The sequence below is a fragment of the Delphinapterus leucas genome, chromosome 19, assembly GCF_059928025.1.
Source record: "Delphinapterus leucas isolate spDelLeu-1000000601 "Yukka" chromosome 19, BTC_Dleu_Yukka2, whole genome shotgun sequence".
Classification (NCBI taxonomy): domain Eukaryota; kingdom Metazoa; phylum Chordata; class Mammalia; order Artiodactyla; family Monodontidae; genus Delphinapterus; species Delphinapterus leucas.
Window position 1 is genome coordinate 30998784 of NC_143147.1, and position 21642 is coordinate 31020425.

The window sequence follows — 21642 nt, forward strand, 5'->3', positions numbered from 1 at the left end:
GAGGCGCAAGCGCCAGCGAAAGTGGGCCTCAAGAGGCAGCCCGCCGTCCCCGCCCCCGTCTACGGCCATACCACCCTGAACGCGCCCGATCTCGTCTGATCTCGGAAGCTAAGCAGGGTCGGGCCTGGTTAGTACTTGGATGGGAGACCGCCTGGGAATACCGGGTGCTGTAGGCTTTTTGCCTCCCGCTCCGCCTTCTCCTTTAACTCGCCCGCGGGCGGTGGCCGCCGGCTCCGCCCGCGCCGGGGCCCCGCTGCAGGCCCCGCCTCCTCAGGCCCCTCCCACCACGGCGCGCGCGCCGGAGGGGGCGCTCCCCGCCGGCCCGGCCCGCCAGGCGGCCAGAAGGCGGCCCTGGAAGGCAGCCGCACCCCAGACGCCCCCGGGGTGCCTGGCCCGGACCCAGGCTCCGCCGCGGGCCCGGTTGCCGTCCCTTCGGCCAGCGAGCCCCTCGACCTGCACCTGGCCGCCCCCACCGGCGCCCCGCCCCGGTGCCGCCACCTGTGTGCCGGTGGGTGTGTCCCTCCACAGCTCCCTCCGGCAAAAGCCCCGCCCCCCGCCGTGTCGCCGCCGCGGCCGGGTGCGGGAGCGGGATCGAGGGCAGGGGCCGCTTCCCCGGGCCTGCCGGCCGCCAGGGGCGGGCTCCTGAGCTCGGCGGGTGGTGTGCGGGCAAGGGTGGCCTCGCCGGGGCTGAGGGGCCGTGGCGACACGATGGTGGCTCCCAGTGGCTTCGGGCCAGCTGCTGTCGGGCAGGAGGGCCGGCCCGGACTGCGGCTGGGCGGCGCCTAGCGCCGCGTGGGCGGGCAGGGGCGATGCCCAAGGGACCGCGGGCCCCGGGCCCTGAAGCCTCCGGGGCCACGTCCCTGTGAGCGACGGGCCGGATCTTGGGCGGGGCGCCAAGCGCCGAAGGGTTCGCTGGGTCACGCCCGCCCTCGGCTGGGAGGGGGTGGCCAAACCCTCCGCCTCCGCCACCGCCCGGTACCCGAGACCTCCGTTCCCCCTGCCTGGGCGGGCGACGGGGTCCTGCCGGGGCGGGCTGACCGCCAGGCTGGCGGTGAGGCGCAAGCGCCAGCGAAAGTGGGCCTCAAGAGGCAGCCCGCCGTCCCCGCCCCCGTCTACGGCCATACCACCCTGAACGCGCCCGATCTCGTCTGATCTCGGAAGCTAAGCAGGGTCGGGCCTGGTTAGTACTTGGATGGGAGACCGCCTGGGAATACCGGGTGCTGTAGGCTTTTTGCCTCCCGCTCCGCCTTCTCCTTTAACTCGCCCGCGGGCGGTGGCCGCCGGCTCCGCCCGCGCCGGGGCCCCGCTGCAGGCCCCGCCTCCTCAGGCCCCTCCCACCACGGCGCGCGCGCCGGAGGGGGCGCTCCCCGCCGGCCCGGCCCGCCAGGCGGCCAGAAGGCGGCCCTGGAAGGCAGCCGCACCCCAGACGCCCCCGGGGTGCCTGGCCCGGACCCAGGCTCCGCCGCGGGCCCGGTTGCCGTCCCTTCGGCCAGCGAGCCCCTCGACCTGCACCTGGCCGCCCCCACCGGCGCCCCGCCCCGGTGCCGCCACCTGTGTGCCGGTGGGTGTGTCCCTCCACAGCTCCCTCCGGCAAAAGCCCCGCCCCCCGCCGTGTCGCCGCCGCGGCCGGGTGCGGGAGCGGGATCGAGGGCAGGGGCCGCTTCCCCGGGCCTGCCGGCCGCCAGGGGCGGGCTCCTGAGCTCGGCGGGTGGTGTGCGGGCAAGGGTGGCCTCGCCGGGGCTGAGGGGCCGTGGCGACACGATGGTGGCTCCCAGTGGCTTCGGGCCAGCTGCTGTCGGGCAGGAGGGCCGGCCCGGGCTGCGGCTGGGCGGCGCCTAGCGCCGCGTGGGCGGGCAGGGGCGATGCCCAAGGGACCGCGGGCCCCGGGCCCTGAAGCCTCCGGGGCCACGTCCCTGTGAGCGACGGGCCGGATCTTGGGCGGGGCGCCAAGCGCCGAAGGGTTCGCTGGCTCACGCCCGCCCTCGGCTGGGAGGGGGTGGCCAAACCCTCCGCCTCCGCCACCGCCCGGTACCCGAGACCTCCGTTCCCCCTGCCTGGGCGGGCGACGGGGTCCTGCCGGGGCGGGCTGACCGCCAGGCTGGCGGTGAGGCGCAAGCGCCAGCGAAAGTGGGCCTCAAGAGGCAGCCCGCCGTCCCCGCCCCCGTCTACGGCCATACCACCCTGAACGCGCCCGATCTCGTCTGATCTCGGAAGCTAAGCAGGGTCGGGCCTGGTTAGTACTTGGATGGGAGACCGCCTGGGAATACCGGGTGCTGTAGGCTTTTTGCCTCCCGCTCCGCCTTCTCCTTTAACTCGCCCGCGGGCGGTGGCCGCCGGCTCCGCCCGCGCCGGGGCCCCGCTGCAGGCCCCGCCTCCTCAGGCCCCTCCCACCACGGCGCGCGCGCCGGAGGGGGCGCTCCCCGCCGGCCCGGCCCGCCAGGCGGCCAGAAGGCGGCCCTGGAAGGCAGCCGCACCCCAGACGCCCCCGGGGTGCCTGGCCCGGACCCAGGCTCCGCCGCGGGCCCGGTTGCCGTCCCTTCGGCCAGCGAGCCCCTCGACCTGCACCTGGCCGCCCCCACCGGCGCCCCGCCCCGGTGCCGCCACCTGTGTGCCGGTGGGTGTGTCCCTCCACAGCTCCCTCCGGCAAAAGCCCCGCCCCCCGCCGTGTCGCCGCCGCGGCCGGGTGCGGGAGCGGGATCGAGGGCAGGGGCCGCTTCCCCGGGCCTGCCGGCCGCCAGGGGCGGGCTCCTGAGCTCGGCGGGTGGTGTGCGGGCAAGGGTGGCCTCGCCGGGGCTGAGGGGCCGTGGCGACACGATGGTGGCTCCCAGTGGCTTCGGGCCAGCTGCTGTCGGGCAGGAGGGCCGGCCCGGACTGCGGCTGGGCGGCGCCTAGCGCCGCGTGGGCGGGCAGGGGCGATGCCCAAGGGACCGCGGGCCCCGGGCCCTGAAGCCTCCGGGGCCACGTCCCTGTGAGCGACGGGCCGGATCTTGGGCGGGGCGCCAAGCGCCGAAGGGTTCGCTGGGTCACGCCCGCCCTCGGCTGGGAGGGGGTGGCCAAACCCTCCGCCTCCGCCACCGCCCGGTACCCGAGACCTCCGTTCCCCCTGCCTGGGCGGGCGACGGGGTCCTGCCGGGGCGGGCTGACCGCCAGGCTGGCGGTGAGGCGCAAGCGCCAGCGAAAGTGGGCCTCAAGAGGCAGCCCGCCGTCCCCGCCCCCGTCTACGGCCATACCACCCTGAACGCGCCCGATCTCGTCTGATCTCGGAAGCTAAGCAGGGTCGGGCCTGGTTAGTACTTGGATGGGAGACCGCCTGGGAATACCGGGTGCTGTAGGCTTTTTGCCTCCCGCTCCGCCTTCTCCTTTAACTCGCCCGCGGGCGGTGGCCGCCGGCTCCGCCCGCGCCGGGGCCCCGCTGCAGGCCCCGCCTCCTCAGGCCCCTCCCACCACGGCGCGCGCGCCGGAGGGGGCGCTCCCCGCCGGCCCGGCCCGCCAGGCGGCCAGAAGGCGGCCCTGGAAGGCAGCCGCACCCCAGACGCCCCCGGGGTGCCTGGCCCGGACCCAGGCTCCGCCGCGGGCCCGGTTGCCGTCCCTTCGGCCAGCGAGCCCCTCGACCTGCACCTGGCCGCCCCCACCGGCGCCCCGCCCCGGTGCCGCCACCTGTGTGCCGGTGGGTGTGTCCCTCCACAGCTCCCTCCGGCAAAAGCCCCGCCCCCCGCCGTGTCGCCGCCGCGGCCGGGTGCGGGAGCGGGATCGAGGGCAGGGGCCGCTTCCCCGGGCCTGCCGGCCGCCAGGGGCGGGCTCCTGAGCTCGGCGGGTGGTGTGCGGGCAAGGGTGGCCTCGCCGGGGCTGAGGGGCCGTGGCGACACGATGGTGGCTCCCAGTGGCTTCGGGCCAGCTGCTGTCGGGCAGGAGGGCCGGCCCGGGCTGCGGCTGGGCGGCGCCTAGCGCCGCGTGGGCGGGCAGGGGCGATGCCCAAGGGACCGCGGGCCCCGGGCCCTGAAGCCTCCGGGGCCACGTCCCTGTGAGCGACGGGCCGGATCTTGGGCGGGGCGCCAAGCGCCGAAGGGTTCGCTGGGTCACGCCCGCCCTCGGCTGGGAGGGGGTGGCCAAACCCTCCGCCTCCGCCACCGCCCGGTACCCGAGACCTCCGTTCCCCCTGCCTGGGCGGGCGACGGGGTCCTGCCGGGGCGGGCTGACCGCCAGGCTGGCGGTGAGGCGCAAGCGCCAGCGAAAGTGGGCCTCAAGAGGCAGCCCGCCGTCCCCGCCCCCGTCTACGGCCATACCACCCTGAACGCGCCCGATCTCGTCTGATCTCGGAAGCTAAGCAGGGTCGGGCCTGGTTAGTACTTGGATGGGAGACCGCCTGGGAATACCGGGTGCTGTAGGCTTTTTGCCTCCCGCTCCGCCTTCTCCTTTAACTCGCCCGCGGGCGGTGGCCGCCGGCTCCGCCCGCGCCGGGGCCCCGCTGCAGGCCCCGCCTCCTCAGGCCCCTCCCACCACGGCGCGCGCGCCGGAGGGGGCGCTCCCCGCCGGCCCGGCCCGCCAGGCGGCCAGAAGGCGGCCCTGGAAGGCAGCCGCACCCCAGACGCCCCCGGGGTGCCTGGCCCGGACCCAGGCTCCGCCGCGGGCCCGGTTGCCGTCCCTTCGGCCAGCGAGCCCCTCGACCTGCACCTGGCCGCCCCCACCGGCGCCCCGCCCCGGTGCCGCCACCTGTGTGCCGGTGGGTGTGTCCCTCCACAGCTCCCTCCGGCAAAAGCCCCGCCCCCCGCCGTGTCGCCGCCGCGGCCGGGTGCGGGAGCGGGATCGAGGGCAGGGGCCGCTTCCCCGGGCCTGCCGGCCGCCAGGGGCGGGCTCCTGAGCTCGGCGGGTGGTGTGCGGGCAAGGGTGGCCTCGCCGGGGCTGAGGGGCCGTGGCGACACGATGGTGGCTCCCAGTGGCTTCGGGCCAGCTGCTGTCGGGCAGGAGGGCCGGCCCGGGCTGCGGCTGGGCGGCGCCTAGCGCCGCGTGGGCGGGCAGGGGCGATGCCCAAGGGACCGCGGGCCCCGGGCCCTGAAGCCTCCGGGGCCACGTCCCTGTGAGCGACGGGCCGGATCTTGGGCGGGGCGCCAAGCGCCGAAGGGTTCGCTGGCTCACGCCCGCCCTCGGCTGGGAGGGGGTGGCCAAACCCTCCGCCTCCGCCACCGCCCGGTACCCGAGACCTCCGTTCCCCCTGCCTGGGCGGGCGACGGGGTCCTGCCGGGGCGGGCTGACCGCCAGGCTGGCGGTGAGGCGCAAGCGCCAGCGAAAGTGGGCCTCAAGAGGCAGCCCGCCGTCCCCGCCCCCGTCTACGGCCATACCACCCTGAACGCGCCCGATCTCGTCTGATCTCGGAAGCTAAGCAGGGTCGGGCCTGGTTAGTACTTGGATGGGAGACCGCCTGGGAATACCGGGTGCTGTAGGCTTTTTGCCTCCCGCTCCGCCTTCTCCTTTAACTCGCCCGCGGGCGGTGGCCGCCGGCTCCGCCCGCGCCGGGGCCCCGCTGCAGGCCCCGCCTCCTCAGGCCCCTCCCACCACGGCGCGCGCGCCGGAGGGGGCGCTCCCCGCCGGCCCGGCCCGCCAGGCGGCCAGAAGGCGGCCCTGGAAGGCAGCCGCACCCCAGACGCCCCCGGGGTGCCTGGCCCGGACCCAGGCTCCGCCGCGGGCCCGGTTGCCGTCCCTTCGGCCAGCGAGCCCCTCGACCTGCACCTGGCCGCCCCCACCGGCGCCCCGCCCCGGTGCCGCCACCTGTGTGCCGGTGGGTGTGTCCCTCCACAGCTCCCTCCGGCAAAAGCCCCGCCCCCCGCCGTGTCGCCGCCGCGGCCGGGTGCGGGAGCGGGATCGAGGGCAGGGGCCGCTTCCCCGGGCCTGCCGGCCGCCAGGGGCGGGCTCCTGAGCTCGGCGGGTGGTGTGCGGGCAAGGGTGGCCTCGCCGGGGCTGAGGGGCCGTGGCGACACGATGGTGGCTCCCAGTGGCTTCGGGCCAGCTGCTGTCGGGCAGGAGGGCCGGCCCGGGCTGCGGCTGGGCGGCGCCTAGCGCCGCGTGGGCGGGCAGGGGCGATGCCCAAGGGACCGCGGGCCCCGGGCCCTGAAGCCTCCGGGGCCACGTCCCTGTGAGCGACGGGCCGGATCTTGGGCGGGGCGCCAAGCGCCGAAGGGTTCGCTGGGTCACGCCCGCCCTCGGCTGGGAGGGGGTGGCCAAACCCTCCGCCTCCGCCACCGCCCGGTACCCGAGACCTCCGTTCCCCCTGCCTGGGCGGGCGACGGGGTCCTGCCGGGGCGGGCTGACCGCCAGGCTGGCGGTGAGGCGCAAGCGCCAGCGAAAGTGGGCCTCAAGAGGCAGCCCGCCGTCCCCGCCCCCGTCTACGGCCATACCACCCTGAACGCGCCCGATCTCGTCTGATCTCGGAAGCTAAGCAGGGTCGGGCCTGGTTAGTACTTGGATGGGAGACCGCCTGGGAATACCGGGTGCTGTAGGCTTTTTGCCTCCCGCTCCGCCTTCTCCTTTAACTCGCCCGCGGGCGGTGGCCGCCGGCTCCGCCCGCGCCGGGGCCCCGCTGCAGGCCCCGCCTCCTCAGGCCCCTCCCACCACGGCGCGCGCGCCGGAGGGGGCGCTCCCCGCCGGCCCGGCCCGCCAGGCGGCCAGAAGGCGGCCCTGGAAGGCAGCCGCACCCCAGACGCCCCCGGGGTGCCTGGCCCGGACCCAGGCTCCGCCGCGGGCCCGGTTGCCGTCCCTTCGGCCAGCGAGCCCCTCGACCTGCACCTGGCCGCCCCCACCGGCGCCCCGCCCCGGTGCCGCCACCTGTGTGCCGGTGGGTGTGTCCCTCCACAGCTCCCTCCGGCAAAAGCCCCGCCCCCCGCCGTGTCGCCGCCGCGGCCGGGTGCGGGAGCGGGATCGAGGGCAGGGGCCGCTTCCCCGGGCCTGCCGGCCGCCAGGGGCGGGCTCCTGAGCTCGGCGGGTGGTGTGCGGGCAAGGGTGGCCTCGCCGGGGCTGAGGGGCCGTGGCGACACGATGGTGGCTCCCAGTGGCTTCGGGCCAGCTGCTGTCGGGCAGGAGGGCCGGCCCGGACTGCGGCTGGGCGGCGCCTAGCGCCGCGTGGGCGGGCAGGGGCGATGCCCAAGGGACCGCGGGCCCCGGGCCCTGAAGCCTCCGGGGCCACGTCCCTGTGAGCGACGGGCCGGATCTTGGGCGGGGCGCCAAGCGCCGAAGGGTTCGCTGGGTCACGCCCGCCCTCGGCTGGGAGGGGGTGGCCAAACCCTCCGCCTCCGCCACCGCCCGGTACCCGAGACCTCCGTTCCCCCTGCCTGGGCGGGCGACGGGGTCCTGCCGGGGCGGGCTGACCGCCAGGCTGGCGGTGAGGCGCAAGCGCCAGCGAAAGTGGGCCTCAAGAGGCAGCCCGCCGTCCCCGCCCCCGTCTACGGCCATACCACCCTGAACGCGCCCGATCTCGTCTGATCTCGGAAGCTAAGCAGGGTCGGGCCTGGTTAGTACTTGGATGGGAGACCGCCTGGGAATACCGGGTGCTGTAGGCTTTTTGCCTCCCGCTCCGCCTTCTCCTTTAACTCGCCCGCGGGCGGTGGCCGCCGGCTCCGCCCGCGCCGGGGCCCCGCTGCAGGCCCCGCCTCCTCAGGCCCCTCCCACCACGGCGCGCGCGCCGGAGGGGGCGCTCCCCGCCGGCCCGGCCCGCCAGGCGGCCAGAAGGCGGCCCTGGAAGGCAGCCGCACCCCAGACGCCCCCGGGGTGCCTGGCCCGGACCCAGGCTCCGCCGCGGGCCCGGTTGCCGTCCCTTCGGCCAGCGAGCCCCTCGACCTGCACCTGGCCGCCCCCACCGGCGCCCCGCCCCGGTGCCGCCACCTGTGTGCCGGTGGGTGTGTCCCTCCACAGCTCCCTCCGGCAAAAGCCCCGCCCCCCGCCGTGTCGCCGCCGCGGCCGGGTGCGGGAGCGGGATCGAGGGCAGGGGCCGCTTCCCCGGGCCTGCCGGCCGCCAGGGGCGGGCTCCTGAGCTCGGCGGGTGGTGTGCGGGCAAGGGTGGCCTCGCCGGGGCTGAGGGGCCGTGGCGACACGATGGTGGCTCCCAGTGGCTTCGGGCCAGCTGCTGTCGGGCAGGAGGGCCGGCCCGGACTGCGGCTGGGCGGCGCCTAGCGCCGCGTGGGCGGGCAGGGGCGATGCCCAAGGGACCGCGGGCCCCGGGCCCTGAAGCCTCCGGGGCCACGTCCCTGTGAGCGACGGGCCGGATCTTGGGCGGGGCGCCAAGCGCCGAAGGGTTCGCTGGGTCACGCCCGCCCTCGGCTGGGAGGGGGTGGCCAAACCCTCCGCCTCCGCCACCGCCCGGTACCCGAGACCTCCGTTCCCCCTGCCTGGGCGGGCGACGGGGTCCTGCCGGGGCGGGCTGACCGCCAGGCTGGCGGTGAGGCGCAAGCGCCAGCGAAAGTGGGCCTCAAGAGGCAGCCCGCCGTCCCCGCCCCCGTCTACGGCCATACCACCCTGAACGCGCCCGATCTCGTCTGATCTCGGAAGCTAAGCAGGGTCGGGCCTGGTTAGTACTTGGATGGGAGACCGCCTGGGAATACCGGGTGCTGTAGGCTTTTTGCCTCCCGCTCCGCCTTCTCCTTTAACTCGCCCGCGGGCGGTGGCCGCCGGCTCCGCCCGCGCCGGGGCCCCGCTGCAGGCCCCGCCTCCTCAGGCCCCTCCCACCACGGCGCGCGCGCCGGAGGGGGCGCTCCCCGCCGGCCCGGCCCGCCAGGCGGCCAGAAGGCGGCCCTGGAAGGCAGCCGCACCCCAGACGCCCCCGGGGTGCCTGGCCCGGACCCAGGCTCCGCCGCGGGCCCGGTTGCCGTCCCTTCGGCCAGCGAGCCCCTCGACCTGCACCTGGCCGCCCCCACCGGCGCCCCGCCCCGGTGCCGCCACCTGTGTGCCGGTGGGTGTGTCCCTCCACAGCTCCCTCCGGCAAAAGCCCCGCCCCCCGCCGTGTCGCCGCCGCGGCCGGGTGCGGGAGCGGGATCGAGGGCAGGGGCCGCTTCCCCGGGCCTGCCGGCCGCCAGGGGCGGGCTCCTGAGCTCGGCGGGTGGTGTGCGGGCAAGGGTGGCCTCGCCGGGGCTGAGGGGCCGTGGCGACACGATGGTGGCTCCCACTGGCTTCGGGCCAGCTGCTGTCGGGCAGGAGGGCCGGCCCGGACTGCGGCTGGGCGGCGCCTAGCGCCGCGTGGGCGGGCAGGGGCGATGCCCAAGGGACCGCGGGCCCCGGGCCCTGAAGCCTCCGGGGCCACGTCCCTGTGAGCGACGGGCCGGATCTTGGGCGGGGCGCCAAGCGCCGAAGGGTTCGCTGGGTCACGCCCGCCCTCGGCTGGGAGGGGGTGGCCAAACCCTCCGCCTCCGCCACCGCCCGGTACCCGAGACCTCCGTTCCCCCTGCCTGGGCGGGCGACGGGGTCCTGCCGGGGCGGGCTGACCGCCAGGCTGGCGGTGAGGCGCAAGCGCCAGCGAAAGTGGGCCTCAAGAGGCAGCCCGCCGTCCCCGCCCCCGTCTACGGCCATACCACCCTGAACGCGCCCGATCTCGTCTGATCTCGGAAGCTAAGCAGGGTCGGGCCTGGTTAGTACTTGGATGGGAGACCGCCTGGGAATACCGGGTGCTGTAGGCTTTTTGCCTCCCGCTCCGCCTTCTCCTTTAACTCGCCCGCGGGCGGTGGCCGCCGGCTCCGCCCGCGCCGGGGCCCCGCTGCAGGCCCCGCCTCCTCAGGCCCCTCCCACCACGGCGCGCGCGCCGGAGGGGGCGCTCCCCGCCGGCCCGGCCCGCCAGGCGGCCAGAAGGCGGCCCTGGAAGGCAGCCGCACCCCAGACGCCCCCGGGGTGCCTGGCCCGGACCCAGGCTCCGCCGCGGGCCCGGTTGCCGTCCCTTCGGCCAGCGAGCCCCTCGACCTGCACCTGGCCGCCCCCACCGGCGCCCCGCCCCGGTGCCGCCACCTGTGTGCCGGTGGGTGTGTCCCTCCACAGCTCCCTCCGGCAAAAGCCCCGCCCCCCGCCGTGTCGCCGCCGCGGCCGGGTGCGGGAGCGGGATCGAGGGCAGGGGCCGCTTCCCCGGGCCTGCCGGCCGCCAGGGGCGGGCTCCTGAGCTCGGCGGGTGGTGTGCGGGCAAGGGTGGCCTCGCCGGGGCTGAGGGGCCGTGGCGACACGATGGTGGCTCCCAGTGGCTTCGGGCCAGCTGCTGTCGGGCAGGAGGGCCGGCCCGGACTGCGGCTGGGCGGCGCCTAGCGCCGCGTGGGCGGGCAGGGGCGATGCCCAAGGGACCGCGGGCCCCGGGCCCTGAAGCCTCCGGGGCCACGTCCCTGTGAGCGACGGGCCGGATCTTGGGCGGGGCGCCAAGCGCCGAAGGGTTCGCTGGGTCACGCCCGCCCTCGGCTGGGAGGGGGTGGCCAAACCCTCCGCCTCCGCCACCGCCCGGTACCCGAGACCTCCGTTCCCCCTGCCTGGGCGGGCGACGGGGTCCTGCCGGGGCGGGCTGACCGCCAGGCTGGCGGTGAGGCGCAAGCGCCAGCGAAAGTGGGCCTCAAGAGGCAGCCCGCCGTCCCCGCCCCCGTCTACGGCCATACCACCCTGAACGCGCCCGATCTCGTCTGATCTCGGAAGCTAAGCAGGGTCGGGCCTGGTTAGTACTTGGATGGGAGACCGCCTGGGAATACCGGGTGCTGTAGGCTTTTTGCCTCCCGCTCCGCCTTCTCCTTTAACTCGCCCGCGGGCGGTGGCCGCCGGCTCCGCCCGCGCCGGGGCCCCGCTGCAGGCCCCGCCTCCTCAGGCCCCTCCCACCACGGCGCGCGCGCCGGAAGGGGCGCTCCCCGCCGGCCCGGCCCGCCAGGCGGCCAGAAGGCGGCCCTGGAAGGCAGCCGCACCCCAGACGCCCCCGGGGTGCCTGGCCCGGACCCAGGCTCCGCCGCGGGCCCGGTTGCCGTCCCTTCGGCCAGCGAGCCCCTCGACCTGCACCTGGCCGCCCCCACCGGCGCCCCGCCCCGGTGCCGCCACCTGTGTGCCGGTGGGTGTGTCCCTCCACAGCTCCCTCCGGCAAAAGCCCCGCCCCCCGCCGTGTCGCCGCCGCGGCCGGGTGCGGGAGCGGGATCGAGGGCAGGGGCCGCTTCCCCGGGCCTGCCGGCCGCCAGGGTCGGGCTCCTGAGCTCGGCGGGTGGTGTGCGGGCAAGGGTGGCCTCGCCGGGGCTGAGGGGCCGTGGCGACACGATGGTGGCTCCCACTGGCTTCGGGCCAGCTGCTGTCGGGCAGGAGGGCCGGCCCGGACTGCGGCTGGGCGGCGCCTAGCGCCGCGTGGGCGGGCAGGGGCGATGCCCAAGGGACCGCGGGCCCCGGGCCCTGAAGCCTCCGGGGCCACGTCCCTGTGAGCGACGGGCCGGATCTTGGGCGGGGCGCCAAGCGCCGAAGGGTTCGCTGGGTCACGCCCGCCCTCGGCTGGGAGGGGGTGGCCAAACCCTCCGCCTCCGCCACCGCCCGGTACCCGAGACCTCCGTTCCCCCTGCCTGGGCGGGCGACGGGGTCCTGCCGGGGCGGGCTGACCGCCAGGCTGGCGGTGAGGCGCAAGCGCCAGCGAAAGTGGGCCTCAAGAGGCAGCCCGCCGTCCCCGCCCCCGTCTACGGCCATACCACCCTGAACGCGCCCGATCTCGTCTGATCTCGGAAGCTAAGCAGGGTCGGGCCTGGTTAGTACTTGGATGGGAGACCGCCTGGGAATACCGGGTGCTGTAGGCTTTTTGCCTCCCGCTCCGCCTTCTCCTTTAACTCGCCCGCGGGCGGTGGCCGCCGGCTCCGCCCGCGCCGGGGCCCCGCTGCAGGCCCCGCCTCCTCAGGCCCCTCCCACCACGGCGCGCGCGCCAGAGGGGGCGCTCCCAGCCGGCCCGGCCCGCCAGGCGGCCAGAAGGCGGCCCTGGAAGGCAGCCGCACCCCAGACGCCCCCGGGGTGCCTGGCCCGGACCCAGGCTCCGCCGCGGGCCCGGTTGCCGTCCCTTCGGCCAGCGAGCCCCTCGACCTGCACCTGGCCGCCCCCACCGGCGCCCCGCCCCGGTGCCGCCACCTGTGTGCCGGTGGGTGTGTCCCTCCACAGCTCCCTCCGGCAAAAGCCCCGCCCCCCGCCGTGTCGCCGCCGCGGCCGGGTGCGGGAGCGGGATCGAGGGCAGGGGCCGCTTCCCCGGGCCTGCCGGCCGCCAGGGGCGGGCTCCTGAGCTCGGCGGGTGGTGTGCGGGCAAGGGTGGCCTCGCCGGGGCTGAGGGGCCGTGGCGACACGATGGTGGCTCCCACTGGCTTCGGGCCAGCTGCTGTCGGGCAGGAGGGCCGGCCCGGACTGCGGCTGGGCGGCGCCTAGCGCCGCGTGGGCGGGCAGGGGCGATGCCCAAGGGGCCGCGGGCCCCGGGCCCTGAAGCCTCCGGGGCCACGTCCCTGTGAGCGACGGGCCGGATCTTGGGCGGGGCGCCAAGCGCCGAAGGGTTCGCTGGGTCACGCCCGCCCTCGGCTGGGAGGGGGTGGCCAAACCCTCCGCCTCCGCCACCGCCCGGTACCCGAGACCTCCGTTCCCCCTGCCTGGGCGGGCGACGGGGTCCTGCCGGGGCGGGCTGACCGCCAGGCTGGCGGTGAGGCGCAAGCGCCAGCGAAAGTGGGCCTCAAGAGGCAGCCCGCCGTCCCCGCCCCCGTCTACGGCCATACCACCCTGAACGCGCCCGATCTCGTCTGATCTCGGAAGCTAAGCAGGGTCGGGCCTGGTTAGTACTTGGATGGGAGACCGCCTGGGAATACCGGGTGCTGTAGGCTTTTTGCCTCCCGCTCCGCCTTCTCCTTTAACTCGCCCGCGGGCGGTGGCCGCCGGCTCCGCCCGCGCCGGGGCCCCGCTGCAGGCCCCGCCTCCTCAGGCCCCTCCCACCACGGCGCGCGCGCCGGAGGGGGCGCTCCCCGACGGCCCGGCCCGCCAGGCGGCCAGAAGGCGGCCCTGGAAGGCAGCCGCACCCCAGACGCCCCCGGGGTGCCTGGCCCGGACCCAGGCTCCGCCGCGGGCCCGGTTGCCGTCCCTTCGGCCAGCGAGCCCCTCGACCTGCACCTGGCCGCCCCCACCGGCGCCCCGCCCCGGTGCCGCCACCTGTGTGCCGGTGGGTGTGTCCCTCCACAGCTCCCTCCGGCAAAAGCCCCGCCCCCCGCCGTGTCGCCGCCGCGGCCGGGTGCGGGAGCGGGATCGAGGGCAGGGGCCGCTTCCCCGGGCCTGCCGGCCGCCAGGGGCGGGCTCCTGAGCTCGGCGGGTGGTGTGCGGGCAAGGGTGGCCTCGCCGGGGCTGAGGGGCCGTGGCGACACGATGGTGGCTCCCAGTGGCTTCGGGCCAGCTGCTGTCGGGCAGGAGGGCCGGACCGGGCTGCGGCTGGGCGGCGCCTAGCGCCGCGTGGGCGGGTAGGGGCGATGCCCAAGGGACCGCGGGCCCCGGGCCCTGAAGCCTCCGGGGCCACGTCCCTGTGAGCGACGGGCCGGATCTTGGGCGGGGCGCCAAGCGCCGAATGGTTCGCTGGGTCACGCCCGCCCTCGGCTGGGAGGGGGTGGCCAAACCCTCCGCCTCCGCCACCGCCCGGTACCCGAGACCTCCGTTCCCCCTGCCTGGGCGGGCGACGGGGTCCTGCCGGGGCGGGCTGACCGCCAGGCTGGCGGTGAGGCGCAAGCGCCAGCGAAAGTGGGCCTCAAGAGGCAGCCCGCCGTCCCCGCCCCCGTCTACGGCCATACCACCCTGAACGCGCCCGATCTCGTCTGATCTCGGAAGCTAAGCAGGGTCGGGCCTGGTTAGTACTTGGATGGGAGACCGCCTGGGAATACCGGGTGCTGTAGGCTTTTTGCCTCCCGCTCCGCCTTCTCCTTTAACTCGCCCGCGGGCGGTGGCCGCCGGCTCCGCCCGCGCCGGGGCCCCGCTGCAGGCCCCGCCTCCTCAGGCCCCTCCCACCACGGCGCGCGCGCCGGAGGGGGCGCTCCCCGACGGCCCGGGCCGCCAGGCGGCCAGAAGGCGGCCCTGGAAGGCAGCCGCACCCCAGACGCCCCCGGGGTGCCTGGCCCGGACCCAGGCTCCGCCGCGGGCCCGGTTGCCGTCCCTTCGGCCAGCGAGCCCCTCGACCTGCACCTGGCCGCCCCCACCGGCGCCCCGCCCCGGTGCCGCCACCTGTGTGCCGGTGGGTGTGTCCCTCCACAGCTCCCTCCGGCAAAAGCCCCGCCCCCCGCCGTGTCGCCGCCGCGGCCGGGTGCGGGAGCGGGATCGAGGGCAGGGGCCCCTTCCCCGGGCCTGCCGGCCGCCAGGGGCGGGCTCCTGAGCTCGGCGGGTGGTGTGCGGGCAAGGGTGGCCTCGCCGGGGCTGAGGGGCCGTGGCGACACGATGGTGGCTCCCAGTGGCTTCGGGCCAGCTGCTGTCGGGCAGGAGGGCCGGCCCGGGCTGCGGCTCGGCGGCGCCTAGCGCCGCGTGGGCGGGCAGGGGCGATGCCCAAGGGACCGCGGGCCCCGGGCCCTGAAGCCTCCGGGGCCACGTCCCTGTGAGCGACGGGCCGGATCTTGGGCGGGGCGCCAAGCGCCGAAGGGTTCGCTGGCTCACGCCCGCCCTCGGCTGGGAGGGGGTGGCCAAACCCTCCGCCTCCGCCACCGCCCGGTACCCGAGACCTCCGTTCCCCCTGCCTGGGCGGGCGACGGGGTCCTGCCGGGGCGGGCTGACCGCCAGGCTGGCGGTGAGGCGCAAGCGCCAGCGAAAGTGGGCCTCAAGAGGCAGCCCGCCATCCCCGCCCCCGTCTACGGCCATACCACCCTGAACGCGCCCGATCTCGTCTGATCTCGGAAGCTAAGCAGGGTCGGGTCTGGTTAGTACTTGGATGGGACACCGCCTGGGAATACCGGGTGCTGTAGGCTTTTTGCCTCCCGCTCCGCCTTCTCCTTTAACTCGCCCGCGGGCGGTGGCCGCCGGCTCCGCCCGCGCCGGGGCCCCGCTGCAGGCCCCACCTCCTCAGGCCCCTCCCACCACGGCGCGCGCGCCGGAGGGTGCGCTCCCCGCGGGCCCGGCCCGCCAGGCGGCCAGAAGGCGGCCCTGGAAGGCAGCCGCACCCCAGACGCCCCCGGGGTGCCTGGCCCGGACCCAGGCTCCGCCGCGGGCCCGGTTGCCGTCCCTTCGGCCAGCGAGCCCCTCGACCTGCACCTGGCCGCCCCCACCAGCGCCCCGCCCCGGTGCCGCCACCTGTGTGCCGGTGGGTGTGTCCCTCCACAGCTCCCTCCGGCAAAAGCCCCGCCCCCCGCCGTGTCGCCGCCGCGGCCGGGTGCGGGAGCGGGATCGAGTGCAGGGGCCCCTTCCCCGGGCCTGCCGGCCGCCAGGGGCGGGCTCCTGAGCTCGGCGGGTGGTGTGCGGGCAAGGGTGGCCTCGCCGGGGCTGAGGGGCCGTGGCGACACGATGGTGGCTCCCAGTGGCTTCGGGCCAGCTGCTGTCGGGCAGGAGGGCCGGCCCGGGCTGCGGCTGGGCGGCGCCTAGCGCCGCGTGGGCGGGCAGGGGCGATGCCCAAGGGACCGCGGGCCCCGGGCCCTGAAGCCTCCGGGGCCACGTCCCTGTGAGCGACGGGCCGGATCTTGGGCGGGGCGCCAAGCGCCGAAGGGTTCGCTGGGTCACGCCCGCCCTCGGCTGGGAGGGGGTGGCCAAACCCTCCGCCTCCGCCACCGCCCGGTACCCGAGACCTCCGTTCCCCCTGCCTGGGCGGGCGACGGGGTCCTGCCGGGGCGGGCTGACCGCCAGGCTGGCGGTGAGGCGCAAGCGCCAGCGAAAGTGGGCCTCAAGAGGCAGCCCGCCGTCCCCGCCCCCGTCTACGGCCATACCACCCTGAACGCGCCCGATCTCGTCTGATCTCGGAAGCTAAGCAGGGTCGGGCCTGGTTAGTACTTGGATGGGAGACCGCCTGGGAATACCGGGTGCTGTAGGCTTTTTGCCTCCCGCTCCGCCTTCTCCTTTAACTCGCCCGCGGGCGGTGGCCGCCGGCTCCGCCCGCGCCGGGGCCCCGCTGCAGGCCCCGCCTCCTCAGGCCCCTCCCACCACGGCGCGCGCGCCGGAGGGGGCGCTCCCCGACGGCCCGGCCCGCCAGGCGGCCAGAAGGCGGCCCTGGAAGGCAGCCGCACCCAAGACGCCCCCGGGGTGCCTGGCCCGGACCCAGGCTCCGCCGCGGGCCCGGTTGCCGTCCCTTCGGCCAGCGAGCCCCTCGACCTGCACCTGGCCGCCCCCACCGGCGCCCCGCCCCGGTGCCGCCACCTGTGTGCCGGTGGGTGTGTCCCTCCACAGCTCCCTCCGGCAAAAGCCCCGCCCCCCGCCGTGTCGCCGCCGCGGCCGGGTGCGGGAGCGGGATCGAGGGCAGGGGCCCCTTCCCCGGGCCTGCCGGCCACCAGGGGCGGGCTCCTGAGCTCGGCGGGTGGTGTGCGGGCAAGGGTGGCCTCGCCGGGGCTGAGGGGCCGTGGCGACACGATGGTGGCTCCCAGTGGCTTCGGGCCAGCTGCTGTCGGGCAGGAGGGCCGGCCCGGGCTGCGGCTCGGCGGCGCCTAGCGCCGCGTGGGCGGGCAGGGGCGATGCCCAAGGGACCGCGGGCCCCGGGCCCTGAAGCCTCCGGGGCCACGTCCCTGTGAGCGACGGGCCGGATCTTGGGCGGGGCGCCAAGCGCCGAAGGGTTCGCTGGGTCACGCCCGCCCTCGGCTGGGAGGGGGTGGCCAAACCCTCCGCCTCCGCCACCGCCCGGTACCCGAGACCTCCGTTCCCCCTGCCTGGGCGGGCGACGGGGTCCTGCCGGGGCGGGCTGACCGCCAGGCTGGCGGTGAGGCGCAAGCGCCAGCGAAATTGGGCCTCAAGAGGCAGCCCTCCATCCCCGCCCCCGTCTACGGCCATACCACCCTGAACGCGCCCGATCTCGTCTGATCTCGGAAGCTAAGCAGGGTCGGGTCTGGTTAGTACTTGGATGGGACACCGCCTGGGAATACCGGGTGCTGTAGGCTTTTTGCCTCCCGCTCCGCCTTCTCCTTTAACTCGCCCGCGGGCGGTGGCCGCCGGCTCCGCCCGCGCCGGGGCCCCGCTGCAGGCCCCGCCTCCTCAGGCCCCTCCCACCACGGCGCGCGCCGGAGGGGGCGCTCCCCGCGGGCCCGGCCCGCCAGGCGGCCAGAAGGCGGCCCTGGAAGGCAGCCGCACCCCAGACGCCCCCGGGGTGCCTGGCCCGGACCCAGGCTCCGCCGCGGGCCCGGTTGCCGTCCCTTCGGCCAGCGAGCCCCTCGACCTGCACCTGGCCGCCCCCACCGGCGCCCCGCCCCGGTGCCGCCACCTGTGTGCCAGTGGGTGTGTCCCTCCACAGCTCCCTCCGGCAAAAGCCCCGCCCCCCGCCGTGTCGCCGCCGCGGCCGGGTGCGGGAGCGGGATCGAGGGCAGGGGCCGCTTCCCCGGGCCTGCCGGCCGCCAGGGGCGGGCTCCTGAGCTCGGCGGGTGGTGTGCGGGCAAGGGTGGCCTCGCCGGGGCTGAGGGGCCGTGGCGACACGATGGTGGCTCCCAGTGGCTTCGGGCCAGCTGCTGTCGGGCAGGAGGGCCGGCCCGGGCTGCGGCTCGGCGGCGCCTAGCGCCGCGTGGGCGGGCAGGGGCGATGCCCAAGGGACCGCGGGCCCCGGGCCCTGAAGCCTCCGGGGCCACGTCCCTGTGAGCGACGGGCCGGATCTTGGGCGGGGCGCCAAGCGCCGAAGGGTTCGCTGGCTCACGCCCGCCCTCGGCTGGGAGGGGGTGGCCAAACCCTCCGCCTCCGCCACCGCCCGGTACCCGAGACCTCCGTTCCCCCTGCCTGGGCGGGCGACGGGGTCCTGCCGGGGCGGGCTGACCGCCAGGCTGGCGGTGAGGCGCAAGCGCCAGCGAAAGTGGGCCTCAAGAGGCAGCCCGCCGTCCCCGCCCCCGTCTACGGCCATACCACCCTGAACGCGCCCGATCTCGTCTGATCTCGGAAGCTAAGCAGGGTCGGGTCTGGTTAGTACTTGGATGGGACACCGCCTGGGAATACCGGGTGCTGTAGGCTTTTTGCCTCCCGCTCCGCCTTCTCCTTTAACTCGCCCGCGGGCGGTGGCCGCCGGCTCCGCCCGCGCCAGGGCCCCGCTGCAGGCCCCGCCTCTTCAGGCCCCTCCCACCACGGCGCGCGCGCCGGAGGGGGCGCTCCCCGCGGGCCCGGCCCGCCAGGCGGCCAGAAGGCGGCCCTGGAAGGCAGCCGCACCCCAGACGCCCCCGGGGTGCCTGGCCCGGACACAGGCTCCGCCGCGGGCCCTGTTGCCGTCCCTTCGGCCAGCGAGCCCCTCGACCTGCACCTGGCCGCCCCCACCGGCGCCCCGCCCCGGTGCCGCCACCTGTGTGCCGGTGGGTGTGTCCCTCCACAGCTCCCTCCGGCAAAAGCCCCGCCCCCCGCCGTGTCGCCGTCGCGGCCGGGTGCGGGAGCGGGATCGAGGGCAGGGGCCGCTTCCCCGGGCCTGCCGGCCGCCAGGGGCGGGCTCCTGAGCTCGGCGGGTGGTGTGCGGGCAAGGGTGGCCTCGCCGGGGCTGAGGGGCCGTGGCGACACGATGGTGGCTCCCAGTGGCTTCGGGCCAGCTGCTGTCGGGCAGGAGGGCCGGCCCGGGCTGCGGCTGGGCGGCGCCTAGCGCCGCGTGGGCGGGCAGGGGCGATGCCCAAGGGACCGCGGGCCCCGGGCCCTGAAGCCTCCGGGGCCACGTCCCTGTGAGCGACGGGCCGGATCTTGGGCGGGGCGCCAAGCGCCGAAGGGTTCGCTGGCTCACGCCCGCCCTCGGCTGGGAGGGGGTGGCCAAACCCTCCGCCTCCGCCACCGCCCGGTACCCGAGACCTCCGTTCCCCCTGCCTGGGCGGGCGACGGGGTCCTGCCGGGGCGGGCTGACCGCCAGGCTGGCGGTGAGGTGCAAGCGCCAGCGAAAGTGGGCCTCAAGAGGCAGCCCGCCGTCCCCGCCCCCGTCTACGGCCATACCACCCTGAACGCGCCCGATCTCGTCTGATCTCGGAAGCTAAGCAGGGTCGGGCCTGGTTAGTACTTGGATGGGAGACCGCCTGGGAATACCGGGTGCTGTAGGCTTTTTGCCTCCCGCTCCGCCTTCTCCTTTAACTCGCCCGCGGGCGGTGGCCGCCGGCTCCGCCCGCGCCGGGGCCCCGCTGCAGGCCCCGCCTCCTCAGGCCCCTCCCACCACGGCGCGCGCGCCGGAGGGGGCGCTCCCCGACGGCCCGGCCCGCCAGGCGGCCAGAAGTCGGCCCTGGAAGGCAGCCGCACCCCAGACGCCCCCGGGGTGCCTGGCCCGGTCCCAGGCTCCGCCGCGGGCCCGGTTGCCGTCCCTTCGGCCAGCGAGCCCCTCGACCTGCACCTGGCCGCCCCCACCGGCGCCCCGCCCCGGTGCCGCCACCTGTGTGCCGGTGGGTGTGTACCTCCACAGCTCCCTCCGGCAAAAGCCCCGCCCCCCGCCGTGTCGCCGTCGCGGCCGGGTGCGGGAGCGGGATCGAGGGCAGGGGCCGCTTCCCCGGGCCTGCCGGCCGCCAGGGGCGGGCTCCTGAGCTCGGCGGGTGGTGTGCGGGCAAGGGTGGCCTCGCCGGGGCTGAGGGGCCGTGGCGACACGATGGTGGCTCCCACTGGCTTCGGGCCAGCTGCTGTCGGGCAGGAAGGCCGGCCCGGGCTGCGGCTGGGCGGCGCCTAGCGCCGCGTGGGCGGGCAGGGGCGATGCCCAAGGGACCGCGGGCCCCGGGCCCTGAAGCCTCCGGGGCCACGTCCCTGTGAGCGACGGGCCGGATCTTGGGCGGGGCGTCAAGCGCCGAAGGGTTCGCTGGGTCACGCCCGCCCTCGGCTGGGAGGGGGTGGCCAAACCCTCCGCCTCCGCCACCGCCCGGTACCCGAGACCTCCGTTCCCCCTGCCTGGGCGGGCGACGGGGTCCTGCCGGGGCGGGCTGACCGCCAGGCTGGCGGTGAGGCGCAAGCGCCAGCGAAAGTGGGCCTCAAGAGGCAGCCCGCCGTCCCCGCCCCCGTCTACGGCCATACCACCCTGAACGCGCCCGATCTCGTCTGATCTCGGAAGCTAAGCAGGGTCGGGTCTGGTTAGTACTTGGATGGGAGACCGCCTGGGAATACCGGGTGCTGTAGGCTTTTTGCCTCCCGCTCCGCCTTCTCCTTTAACTCGCCCGCGGGCGGTGGCCGCCGGCTCCGCCCGCGCCGGGGCCCCGCTGCAGGCCCCGCCTCCTCAGGCCCCTCCCACCACGGCGCGCGCGCCGGAGGGGGCGCTCCCCGCCGGCCCGGCCCGCCAGGCGGCCAGAAGGCGGCCCTGGAAGGCAGCCGCACCCCAGACGCCCCCGGGGTGCCTGGCCCGGACCCAGGCTCCGCCGCGGGCCCGGTTGCCGTCCCTTCGGCCAGCGAGCCCCTCGACCTGCACCTGGCCGCCCCCACCGGCGCCCCGCCCCGGTGCCGCCACCTGTGTGCCGGTGGGTGTGTCCCTCCACAGCTCCCTCCGGCAAAAGCCCCGCCCCCCGCCGTGTCGCCGCCGCGGCCTGGTGCGGGAGCGGGATCGAGGGCAGGGGCCGCTTCCCCGGGCCTGCCGGCCGCCAGGGGCGGGCTCCTGAGCTCGGCGGGTGGTGTGCGGGCAAGGGTGGCCTCGCCGGGGCTGAGGGGCCGTGGCGACACGATGGTGGCTCCCAGTGGCTTCGGGCCAGCTGCTGTCGGGCAGGAGGGCCGGCCCGGGCTGCGGCTGGGCGGCGCCTAGCGCCGCGTGGGCGGGCAGGGGCGATGCCCAAGGGACCGCGGGCCCCGGGCCCTGAAGCCTCCGGGGCCACGTCCCTGTGAGCCACGGGCCGGATCTTGGGCGGGGCGCCAAGCGCCGAAGGGTTCGCTGGGTCACGCCCGCCCTCGGCTGGGAGGGGGTGGCCAAACCCTCCGCCTCCGCCACCGCCCGGTACCCGAGACCTCCGTTCCCCCTGCCTGGGCGGGCGACGGGGTCCTGCCGGGGCGGGCTGACCGCCAGGCTGGCGGTGAGGCGCAAGCGCCAGCGAAAGTGGGCCTCAAGAGGCAGCCCGCCGTCCCCGCCCCTGTCTACGGCCATACCACCCTGAACGCGCAAGATCTCGTCTGATCTCGGAAGCTAAGCAGGGTCGGGCCTGGTTAGTACTTGGATGGGAGACCGCCTGGGAATACCGGGTGCTGTAGGCTTTTTGCCTCCCGCTCCGCCTTCTCCTTTAACTCGCCCGCGGGCGGTGGCCGCCGGCTCCGCCCGCGCCGGGGCCCCGCTGCAGGCCCCGCCTCCTCAGGCCCCTCCCACCACGGCGCGCGCGCCGGAGGGGGCGCTCCCCGCCGGCCCGGCCCACCAGGCGGCCAGAAGGCGGCCCTGGAAGGCAGCCGCACCCCAGACGCCCCCGGGGTGCCTGGCCCGGACCCAGGCTCCGCCGCGGGCCCGGTTGCCGTCCCTTCGGCCAGCGAGCCCCTCGACCTGCACCTGGCCGCCCCCACCGGCGCCCCGCCCCGGTGCCGCCACCTGTGTGCCGGTGGGTGTGTCCCTCCACAGCTCCCTCCGGCAAAAGCCCCGCCCCCCGCCGTGTCGCCGCCGCGGCCGGGTGCGGG

At 77.1% G+C, this 21642-nt stretch overlaps 21 non-coding genes across 21 annotated transcripts; all 21 read left to right on the forward strand.

Annotated features, from left to right (window-relative positions):
- Positions 1-57: 57 nt before the first annotated feature.
- LOC149746417 (5S ribosomal RNA) lies at positions 58-176 on the forward strand. Its single transcript, XR_016389451.1, has one exon. It is a non-coding gene; the product is annotated as a 5S ribosomal RNA (ribosomal RNA).
- A 934-nt stretch (positions 177-1110) lies between these two features.
- Positions 1111-1229, forward strand: LOC149746418 (5S ribosomal RNA). The gene has a single exon (XR_016389452.1). It is a non-coding gene; the product is annotated as a 5S ribosomal RNA (ribosomal RNA).
- Positions 1230-2163: 934 nt separating this feature from the next.
- LOC149746419 (5S ribosomal RNA) lies at positions 2164-2282 on the forward strand. The gene has a single exon (XR_016389453.1). It is a non-coding gene; the product is annotated as a 5S ribosomal RNA (ribosomal RNA).
- A 934-nt stretch (positions 2283-3216) lies between these two features.
- LOC149746420 (5S ribosomal RNA) lies at positions 3217-3335 on the forward strand. The gene has a single exon (XR_016389454.1). It is a non-coding gene; the product is annotated as a 5S ribosomal RNA (ribosomal RNA).
- Positions 3336-4269: 934 nt separating this feature from the next.
- On the forward strand, positions 4270-4388 carry LOC149746421 (5S ribosomal RNA). The gene has a single exon (XR_016389455.1). It is a non-coding gene; the product is annotated as a 5S ribosomal RNA (ribosomal RNA).
- A 934-nt stretch (positions 4389-5322) lies between these two features.
- Positions 5323-5441, forward strand: LOC149746422 (5S ribosomal RNA). The gene has a single exon (XR_016389456.1). It is a non-coding gene; the product is annotated as a 5S ribosomal RNA (ribosomal RNA).
- A 934-nt stretch (positions 5442-6375) lies between these two features.
- LOC149746423 (5S ribosomal RNA) lies at positions 6376-6494 on the forward strand. Its single transcript, XR_016389457.1, has one exon. It is a non-coding gene; the product is annotated as a 5S ribosomal RNA (ribosomal RNA).
- Positions 6495-7428: 934 nt separating this feature from the next.
- LOC149746424 (5S ribosomal RNA) lies at positions 7429-7547 on the forward strand. Its single transcript, XR_016389458.1, has one exon. It is a non-coding gene; the product is annotated as a 5S ribosomal RNA (ribosomal RNA).
- A 934-nt stretch (positions 7548-8481) lies between these two features.
- Positions 8482-8600, forward strand: LOC149746425 (5S ribosomal RNA). Its single transcript, XR_016389459.1, has one exon. It is a non-coding gene; the product is annotated as a 5S ribosomal RNA (ribosomal RNA).
- Positions 8601-9534: 934 nt separating this feature from the next.
- LOC149746426 (5S ribosomal RNA) lies at positions 9535-9653 on the forward strand. The gene has a single exon (XR_016389460.1). It is a non-coding gene; the product is annotated as a 5S ribosomal RNA (ribosomal RNA).
- A 934-nt stretch (positions 9654-10587) lies between these two features.
- On the forward strand, positions 10588-10706 carry LOC149746427 (5S ribosomal RNA). Its single transcript, XR_016389462.1, has one exon. It is a non-coding gene; the product is annotated as a 5S ribosomal RNA (ribosomal RNA).
- A 934-nt stretch (positions 10707-11640) lies between these two features.
- LOC149746428 (5S ribosomal RNA) lies at positions 11641-11759 on the forward strand. The gene has a single exon (XR_016389463.1). It is a non-coding gene; the product is annotated as a 5S ribosomal RNA (ribosomal RNA).
- Positions 11760-12693: 934 nt separating this feature from the next.
- LOC149746429 (5S ribosomal RNA) lies at positions 12694-12812 on the forward strand. The gene has a single exon (XR_016389464.1). It is a non-coding gene; the product is annotated as a 5S ribosomal RNA (ribosomal RNA).
- A 934-nt stretch (positions 12813-13746) lies between these two features.
- Positions 13747-13865, forward strand: LOC149746430 (5S ribosomal RNA). Its single transcript, XR_016389465.1, has one exon. It is a non-coding gene; the product is annotated as a 5S ribosomal RNA (ribosomal RNA).
- A 934-nt stretch (positions 13866-14799) lies between these two features.
- LOC149746431 (5S ribosomal RNA) lies at positions 14800-14918 on the forward strand. Its single transcript, XR_016390169.1, has one exon. It is a non-coding gene; the product is annotated as a 5S ribosomal RNA (ribosomal RNA).
- Positions 14919-15852: 934 nt separating this feature from the next.
- On the forward strand, positions 15853-15971 carry LOC149746432 (5S ribosomal RNA). Its single transcript, XR_016389466.1, has one exon. It is a non-coding gene; the product is annotated as a 5S ribosomal RNA (ribosomal RNA).
- Positions 15972-16905: 934 nt separating this feature from the next.
- Positions 16906-17024, forward strand: LOC149746433 (5S ribosomal RNA). The gene has a single exon (XR_016390170.1). It is a non-coding gene; the product is annotated as a 5S ribosomal RNA (ribosomal RNA).
- A 932-nt stretch (positions 17025-17956) lies between these two features.
- Positions 17957-18075, forward strand: LOC149746434 (5S ribosomal RNA). Its single transcript, XR_016390171.1, has one exon. It is a non-coding gene; the product is annotated as a 5S ribosomal RNA (ribosomal RNA).
- A 934-nt stretch (positions 18076-19009) lies between these two features.
- Positions 19010-19128, forward strand: LOC149746435 (5S ribosomal RNA). The gene has a single exon (XR_016389467.1). It is a non-coding gene; the product is annotated as a 5S ribosomal RNA (ribosomal RNA).
- A 934-nt stretch (positions 19129-20062) lies between these two features.
- LOC149746436 (5S ribosomal RNA) lies at positions 20063-20181 on the forward strand. The gene has a single exon (XR_016389915.1). It is a non-coding gene; the product is annotated as a 5S ribosomal RNA (ribosomal RNA).
- A 934-nt stretch (positions 20182-21115) lies between these two features.
- LOC149746437 (5S ribosomal RNA) lies at positions 21116-21234 on the forward strand. The gene has a single exon (XR_016390379.1). It is a non-coding gene; the product is annotated as a 5S ribosomal RNA (ribosomal RNA).
- The last annotated feature ends 408 nt before the right edge of the window (positions 21235-21642 follow it).